Here is a 9,819-nt window from a genome sequence, read left to right on the forward strand (position 1 = left end):
CATGGTAAGAATTGTCACATAAAATCTTATCTACGAGTTTGATAGAGCCTTTTCCATTCATCAAACATGGTGCATCATAGCCAAATCTTATTATTTCCATCATAACAGTTCAGCTAATGAACTTACTTTTGTCTCCAGTCATGTGATGTGACCACCAGCTGTCAATGATCCATCTATCATTCTTGTTCACACAAGCCACAAGTGTAGTTTCCTCATCTTCATCAAATTTGTTCTTCATTGCAATGTACACCACTTCATCATCATGTTCATAAAATTCTTCTTTTATTCCCTCTTTAGCAATGTAGCAAGACTTCTTTCCTTTATCTTTGTAATCCTTTCTATCTTCATGTCTTCTACTATTGTACTTGTCACCACTTCTGCAATTCTTCTTCTCTGAACATCTAGCAGCAATATGACCAATCTCATTGCAATTGAAACAAATGATGGGTAACTTACCATTGAACTTTCCTTTACCTTTGTGGAATCTTCTTGCTAGTAATGCTTCGATTTGTTCAACATCATCCTCATCTCTATCACTATCACTAGACACATAATTCTTTTTATTTTCCTTCTTTTCATCGAGTTCCTTCAATGATACCTTAGCTTTGAAAGAAGATTCAATATTTTCAAGTTTGTAATTATAAAAGTTAAATAGCTCAAAAAAAGTGAGTCTACCTACTAGACCTTGAAGTGATAGTTTCTTCCCTGGTATGCATCTCAGTTCTTGAATTGCAAAAAATCTAATAGCATATATAGGCAATAATGTCCTTAAAACTTTGCTTACTATAATATCATCAATGATATTACCAGTAGCTCCTCTTATTGCATTAACAACTTCTTTTATCCTTTCAACATATGGACCAATATTTTCACCTTCTTCCATTCTCATATCATCAAACTTACCTCTGAAACTTTCAACTTTAGCTCTTAGAACATTTGGATCTCCTCCATAGATAGTGGTTAGGGCATCCCACATTTTTTTTGCACTATCAAGACCTTTGATATCATAAAGTTTGGCATAATGTAAGGCAGAGACAATCTCCAACATTGTCTAGTTATGTTCTTTCTTCTTCTTCATAACCTCAGTAGTAGGAGCACTAGCAGGATCGACATGCTCCACTGAAATGGTAGATTGTGCATAATCTCCATTTCCTCCAAGGAGTAGCTTCATCAAACTTTGCCATGCAGGAAATTTGTCTCTATTGAGCTTGGGTACTTCTCTTTTTGACATCTTGATCTTTGTGCTTCTAGTACCTTCAAACTAGTCCTCTTAAGAAGATGGCTCTGATACCAATTGTGTAATACTTTAGAATAACTTGGGAGGCTGAATCAATTATCCAAGGTCCAGATGTATAGATAAAACTTTTCACAATGTAGTGAACCCATAAAACATTATTCATCATGAATGCATCCATAAGATTATGCAATCACTTAAAAGTTGTAGGCTATTATCAAATAAACTTTGCAAAAAATGTAAATCATGAAACATTATAGATTCATCAACTCACTTGACACAATGATTTATTTGGAAACCCAATTTGGGAAAAATCACTAATAGCATGCTAATATTTTCACTCTTCTAAAGTGATGTCCTATGAAAGGTTAACCCTGTTAAATGTTACAATACACACTATTAAATGTGACCCTGTTAGTAATGAGCCTTGTTAGAGGACTTTAGACCATTCACTTGGAATGTCACCTAGTTAAAGGATTTACAAATGAATGTTAGGTCAACTTTAGTCCAAAGGATTTACCCAAGACTGATACAATTGTTAGAGAGCAATAGTAAGGCTTTGATTGGATACAACTTACAATTTCATTTGTAGATTACAGATCACTATTTAGTCTTCAATTCTGTTTGGCCTTCATACTTTATAGCTCTGATAGCTTGTTCACCCTCCAAGCATTCATACCCGTAAGCCTTCTTGCTTAACATATCATTGCAAACTCTTCTTTTAGATCACTAGATAAAGAAAAACCCTTTACTCCTTGTCTTCCTTAGGTTCTTGCACATGAAAAACTTGCTTCACGACCAACCATTCCTATAAATAGGAAATTAAGATCTTTTGCCACTCATTCTCCATCATCCAATTTAGGGTTTGGATGGATTAGGTAGGATACAATATATCTACCCCATATCTTATATCTCTTCTAGAAACTTCTCCTAGAATCCTCTTTTAATTCTCCTAAAAGTGGTTTACCTTGAATTATGTGGCACTAGCTCATCAACCTTATATTTCAACTAGTTCACATAATCCAAGAAATCAAACTTGTTAGCTCAGATCCATCGAATTCATGATCTTTTGAATAATGTAGTAGCTCAAGATTATCAAGCTTTCGATGGTCGGTACATACTATGTTGCTCGACATCTACTATCAAATCACTTGACATGAACTAAAGTTTATTGGTGTTCGACATCAACTAAAATTTGTGTGGCATCCATTGTTCTGCTTGGCATACACTAGAATGAACTTTTACTCAACTGCAACTGATTTTCTACTCAATTTTCTCTATCTTTATTCAACACATATTATCCATATAGTCAAGTTTGGTAGTCAAACTTTGTATAACTTGTTATTCTAAACTTTCTTAGTGTAACCAAAATTTGTAACCTTTAGTAGATGATAAATACATCATCTTATTACCATCTTAAATGATTCATGTACTTCATTACATAATCATAACTCAACCTTTCCTCTAGGTGTTATTGTTGCATCTTTTGATCAAATCCTCTTCATTAATCAAATAATTGATAGTACTCGAATATTATAAGCAATTATCTCACCATCAAATAACAAGTTTAACATTATTGAAAAACTAGTGATTGAAGCATATTTCTCATACTTATATGTCATCAGTAATCTCCCTCTTTGAACAATCTCCCTTTTTGGTTAGCTTCCTCAATCTATTCTTAACAAATCATAACTAATTGAGATTTATGTGGAAGAAGGAATCATCATAGAAAAATTAAATGAATATTTAGATAATATATTCATTAATATATAACCCAAAACACTCAAAATGGTCGAAAACACATGGTTATTTGTGCTCCCATGTATAAAATTATGTTTGTCTTGAAAAAGTCTCAATGTTGATTGATATTCTTACCTTCGATGTGTAATTCTAACTAGAATATAGCACTAAAGATTTACCACATAGATATGGGCTCTACAAACCAAAGAGGGGTCTTCATATGAACTACCCACTCTAATTAGACTTCTAATATAAAACAAACATTGAATGAAAATGATTGACAAGTTTTCATCTCTTCAGAAGCTGCTAGATGAACTTTTGTTGCCTTGATAAAGTTTCAAACAAAAACTTTTGAGGGCTACATAAAATCAAGTATCTTCTTAGATAGCTCAATCTAAAATATTTTTAAGTATTAGTGCATCAATCAATGAGGTCACTCAAATTTGACTCTTTCCCTATTTAGTATAAAATGTTTAAAAAAAAATAGATTATATGCATTTGAAACTAACAAGTATCATCAACTTGAGTGAGTGAATATGGATGATTAAACATTAACTTATTATATATTTTTAAGAATTATATCAAATACAAATAGTTTATTTAAGTATTTTACTCTTACCATTTAAGGACTATCCTTGCAAAACCAATGTCACATCAACCATCTCTATAAATTTTGGAAAAGTCAATGAGAGTCAAATTCTTTTGAATATTGACCAGATACTAGGTGGTCTAACCATGACAACCAAGTTGAAAGGAGCTCCTGAACCTATCTAAGAACACAAGGATGAGAATATTATAGGAGTGCTTTACCACCTTACCACAAAGCTATTAAGCTTCCCCAGAATCTTTCCTAACATCAAAGATACCCTGCCCGACAAGGAGATAGTCTAAACAAGTAAAACTTAGAGGAGTAATGGAATTGTGCTACACAAATAATGTCAAGAGCATTAATCGGTCAACTAGATAACAAAACAACATTCTCTTAGCTATCACTTTAGTTTCTTAGTCCCTTCTCCATTATTTATAGTAAGTAAAACATAACAAGGTTTATCCATTATTTAGTTCCATATATCCATCCACATAGAAGGATAAAATAATAAAGTCCAATAATCATGGATCAGTTAATCACAACAACTTAGCTCATCTCAAGCAAGAAATTTAATCCAACCTCCAAAAAGGAATACAAGTACTACCATCAATTCTCTATTGACATGTGTTATAAATACACACATATTAAGTCAATCACATAGATAAAAATGAAACTCTTTCTCCATTAATAAATATTCCTAGTATGTTATCCATTAAACATAAATACACAAGATGTTTAAGAATGACACCATTACTTTCCATTCATCAAGAGATGATATTCTTTTCCACAACTTATAGATTCTATATATAATGTAGGAAGCATGGAAAGATGCAATAATGCCTTTGTCTAAAAATGTCACATATGCATCCTGAAATGACCACATTTGTGTAACATGATAATGTAAAAGTCAAAAACCTTCCATGACTTACCAGTTTGTTGAATAAAACTAACCTCCAAATCATTTATAAAAGGACAACCATGTAAATATTAGTTTACAACGGTGTCCTATGCGTCCAACTAAATTTAGCAGACAAATCAAGGAAACAAAAGGCTTTCATACTTAGCCAAAACTACCAAAGAGTATGATCAAAATTCAATAAGGTCATAGGAGGTGTTGATTACATTTTTTTCCAATTTCACTAGGCTTCAATAATTCATAATGTTGAAAGAGAGAAACTAGTTATTTCATAGCTCAATGCATACACTAAAATCTATGCCTTTAATGTGAGACTTGTTGACATTCACATACCAAGTAAATTTTCATAAGACTATATTTATGTATAATTAGTTTATGTACATCATTGGGGTTTAATCCTAAGATCTACTCAATAGAAAAACACATATCATACCCTGTTCACTTGGTATTCATCTATATCAAACCCCTTTTGTAGCCCAATTCAATTACCAAAACACTAAAGAATACTCCATTTAAGAACTTATGAGAATTTAATACTTATCCCTAAGAAAGAATTTGACTGTAGACATAATAACTTATCACAAAACAACAATCTGTCATCATTACTCCATCAAACGAGGTCATAATCATGCACAAAAAGAAGGTCTCATTTACTCTATTAGATCAACTAAGATATAGGGTAACCAAATTTAGAACATATGCTTCTTCCAATATGTGCATATATCCAAAGCTTTGAAAATTCAATACATGGGTACCATGTTTAAAAAGTCTCCTTGTGCGCATTTTCTAATCAAGAGCTACTAGGTAGAAGATTTGTTTAAACTTGATTTTGTTGATTACAAGATATGGTAAAGAAACACTAGTATAGTCTAACAATAAGAGCCTTTTCTAGAATGTGTTCCATTGTTAAATTTTGTTTGTTTTTCTATGCAAAATCTACACAAAATGGTGAAATGTAGCTCTGAGATCCATATAGACATTCATTTTGTGCAAGCCTGGTTCATAGAACATTATTATTATTATTTTTAATCAATGTTTTGAGCTACCTGTCACATGGAATATAGTTATAAAAAAAAATTGATTTTAATATCTCTACCTAAATAATCAGTTTTCATATATAACAATGAAATCATTGACAGATCAGTTTCACTTAAATCTTTGGCTAAGTCAAGAATCTCGTAAGGTGGCTTATGAATTTATGTAGTTTAAGAATAAACCCACTAATGTCTATTGCTTCCATACATAAAATAGACTTTCCTATTACACTTAACATTACTACATATATTGGAAAACCCTATATTCTTATTGTAGATGAAAAGAGGTAAGACTCAAGGGTTCGAACTCAATATCTTGACATTAAAAGAAACTTAATTTTGCAGATTTCTTCTAAAATACTAAGGAAAAATGCACAACCACCATCTAAAACTATACAAATTACATACAAAGAAGTAAATTAAAATGCCTACCTCTACTTTGGGGCATGAAATCTTGAAAGAAGGGGGCTGAGCATTGATCTTGAATGTCAATCATAGTCCAAGTAAGACTCCACAAACCATCGTTGATACCAAAACCCTCCTCCTTCCAACTGTTGGTCTTTTTTTTCAATATGACGTGTAAGCACCATCGCTAGTGGATATAACTACCATTGCTGTAATGTCCCATTTTTGGAGGAGTTAATTATTTATAAGGTCATCAATAAAAAATATATATTACAAGGTAACTTTATATTTAATTAACTTAATAAAGTGATATATTTTATAAAGTCACTAAATTAAAAAAATCTTCTAGAGGTTGCTAGAAGAAGCAGAGAAAAAATTAAAAAGGAGGCTGATCTATCAACGGAAAAGAATAAATAGGCATTGTGGGCTCATTGCCTATCATCGAGATTTATATTGATATTTTTTTATGTGCATTGTGGAGCCTAGGGTTTCTGCAAGTAGTCACAATTGGCCATTGAGAATGAAAACTCTCAATTGGTATGCAATTTTGAGGGTGTGAAAGATCACTTGAATTATTGTAGCAATGGGAAGGATATTTTAGTTCTTTTAGTTGTGCTTAATTGCTAGTTTAGAGTTTTAGTTGGAGTTGCACTTTCATCAAATCATCTTCAGCATTCAATCTCCACCATTTGATCAATCCAATGGCCTATTGGTAAGGTTAAGGATATTTCAATCCTTTCAATTGTGCTTAATTGTTGGTTTGAAGTTTCAATTGGAGTTGCACTTTCATCATATCATCTTCAGAATTCAGTCTCCACCATTTGATCAATCTAGGTTCTTCATTTCAATCTGTAGTTGTAACAAGTTCTTAGTTGAATTTAGTTAGTTAGGGTTTGTCTATAATGTGCCATGTTGTAATGTTTCAGTGCTAAAAATTGTATAAACATTTGATGATCATTGAATGAATACAATGACACTATTTTACATCTGTTATTTAAGTAGAACAATTTCTTTTATTTAGTAATATACTTATCAGCAGTGTATTAAATTTAATGTTATTTTTTAGTGGCATATTGCTAAGGGTCATTATAGTGGTATTAGAGTAGGTTTCCTGCCAGCCTGATAGGGTTTATCTAGCCAATTTACATAGGGAACTAGCATAACTAAGAATATGGCTGAGAGATGTTCTCAAAGCCCATCCAAAAGTGTGCGAGATGATGAGACTTTATAGCATCAAGAGAGGCTTCTACAGTCAATAAAGGCAAGTACACAGACAATAATGGTTATGATGCAACATTTGATTGGGGAAAATAGGAGAAATAATCATGATACTAACCAGGATGATAGAAGCATAGCAGGATCACAACATAGGACATGGTCTAGAACAGCTAACAAACCCACACGTCCGAAATTCAGAGAAGAAACTCCAGCACACACACCTGATGCTATGGTAATAGATATTGTAGATGAACTTTGAAAAGAAAGGAATGAGTGGGATTCATTACCAAAATATGTACAAGATGGATGGACATTTGACAGGTACTTGAACTGCAAAGCTGCTAGGTAGAAGCAGGTAGATAAACACAATGAGTTGCAACAGGTCACCAACAAGTTGGTATTTCCCACATTTGATGGCAATGGAAAAATGACTGCTCATTCGTGGATTCATAAGGTGGGTACTTTCCTATCTTTGAAGACTATGAGAGAATTTGAAGCGCTCAAGTATGCCACTTTACACTTAGATGGGGCAGCACATGATTGGTGGACACATGGCATGATCACATTGCAACACAATTAGGTAACCAGCTATCAAGAGTTTGTGGATAGATTGATAGAAAGGTTTGATACAAAAAATCTTGAAGTTTACTTTCGGGAGTTAGCCTAGTTGAGATAGTCAGGAGGCTTAGAACAATTTATCAATGACTTTTAGAAGCTTGTAGTGATGGTACCTAACATTTTAGAAAGGAGGCTAGTCATTTTATTCACAGAGGGATTAACTAAACCACTCAAGGGGTGGGTAAAGGCCTTTGATCCTCCTACATTACAGGAAGCCATGAAGAAAGCCCACAGTATGGAACTTGCAGCTCCAGCAAACTGGTTTAGTTCAAAGGGTTCTTCATCATTTAGAGATAACAAAGGGGAATTCAGCAAGGGTAAAGAGAAGGTTAGTGACTCAAAAGGTAAGCTAGCTACACCTTGGGATAATGAAACACTTAATGACCTATGTAGGAAGAAGCTATGCTTCTTTTGCAAAGGTCCCTATGAGTTTGGTCATGATTGTCGTATAAGGCCTAAGGGGAAGGCTAACTGGCTGATGTGGGCTTATTATGAAGGTTCAAATTTAGACATCTCAGAGAACCATGATGAGGCAGAGGGTGAACAAGAGGTAGATAGTGGTGAGAAAAAAGAGGCTCCAGAGATACATTTATAGGGGGCACATCTGTCTAGTATTCAAAGGGAGGGATCTTTCAGATTTCAGGGAGTCTTGGCAGGACAAAAGGTTATTACTCTATTGGATACAGGTGCCACACATAATTTTATTGATGCACGATTTGTGGAGAGGTGTGGACTCATTACTAAGGATTTTGAGGGACTAAGAGTCAAGGTAGCCGATGTATATACTCTTCATTGTGACAGGATGGTGCGAGATCTACCTTTGCGCCTAAACAACTATGAGTTTAAGGCGGACTATCATGTGGTCAACATGGGTGACATGGACATAGTACTTGGGATGTAGTGGCTACATTATTTGAACGAGGTTACCCTGAGATTGGAGCATATGGAGATACAATTCATGGTGGATGGCAGGACTCATGTGCTAAAGGCTATCCATAATGGTGATGTTAGGACTATCTCATTTAGGCAGTTAGAGAGATTAGCCAGGCATAATAATATAGAGTGGGTGGGAATATGTGCCTTGATGCCTACCCAAGAGGAGCAACATAAGACTGAATATCATCTTGATATTCAAAAATTTAGAATCAACTATGAGAAGGTATTTAGTGAGATTCCACCAGGCAGGCCACCAGATAGAGGTACTGAGCACAATATCGAGCTAGAGGAAGGTGCTAAGCCTATCATGATCACACCATACTAGCACCCAAAATGACTCATAGATGAGATCGAGAGGACCATCAAGGAGTTTCTAGAAATGGGACACATCAGACCAAGTAAGTCACCTTTTGCATCTTCTATTGTTTTGGTAAAAAAGAAGGATGGAACTCTACAAATGTGTATTGATTATAGGGTGTTGAATAAGAGAACTATAAAGAACAAGTATCCCATCCCATGCATAGATGAACTGACAAACGAATTGCATGGGGCTTTTTATTTTACAAAAATTGATTTGAGATCAGGCTATCACTAGATCAGAGTTCGAGAGCAGGATATTGAAAAAACTGCTTTCAGATGTCATTGTGGGCATTTCGAGTTTGTAGTCATGTCTTTTGGTTTGACTAATGCACCTACCATTTTTCAGTCCACTATGAACAAGGTCTTCCACCATCAGTTGAGGAAATTTGTGCTAGTGTTTTTTGATGATATTTTGATCTATAGTAGGACATGGTAAGAACATTTAGAGCACTTGGAGACAGTATTGAGCATTTTACAAAGGGAGTCCTTGTATGGCAAGGAGTCCAAATGTGATTTGGGGATGATAGAATTGTTGTGTCTTGGACACATCATTAGTGCAGAAGGCGTGTGAATGGATCCTGAAAAGATCCGTGATATTATTGATTGGCCACCACTAGAGAACCTTCCACAGTTAAGAGGGTTCCTTGGTCTATGCGGATTCTATCGCAGGTTTGTTAGTGGCTACTTACGACATGCAACACCCATGACAAATTTGCTGAAGAAAGAGGCATTTCTATGGACTCGGGAGGCATAGGATTGTTTTATGCAG

This window comes from Cupressus sempervirens, chromosome 3 (genome assembly GCF_028749045.1).
Source record: "Cupressus sempervirens isolate cs-2001-9-10 chromosome 3, ASM2874904v1, whole genome shotgun sequence".
NCBI lineage: Eukaryota > Viridiplantae > Streptophyta > Pinopsida > Cupressales > Cupressaceae > Cupressus > Cupressus sempervirens.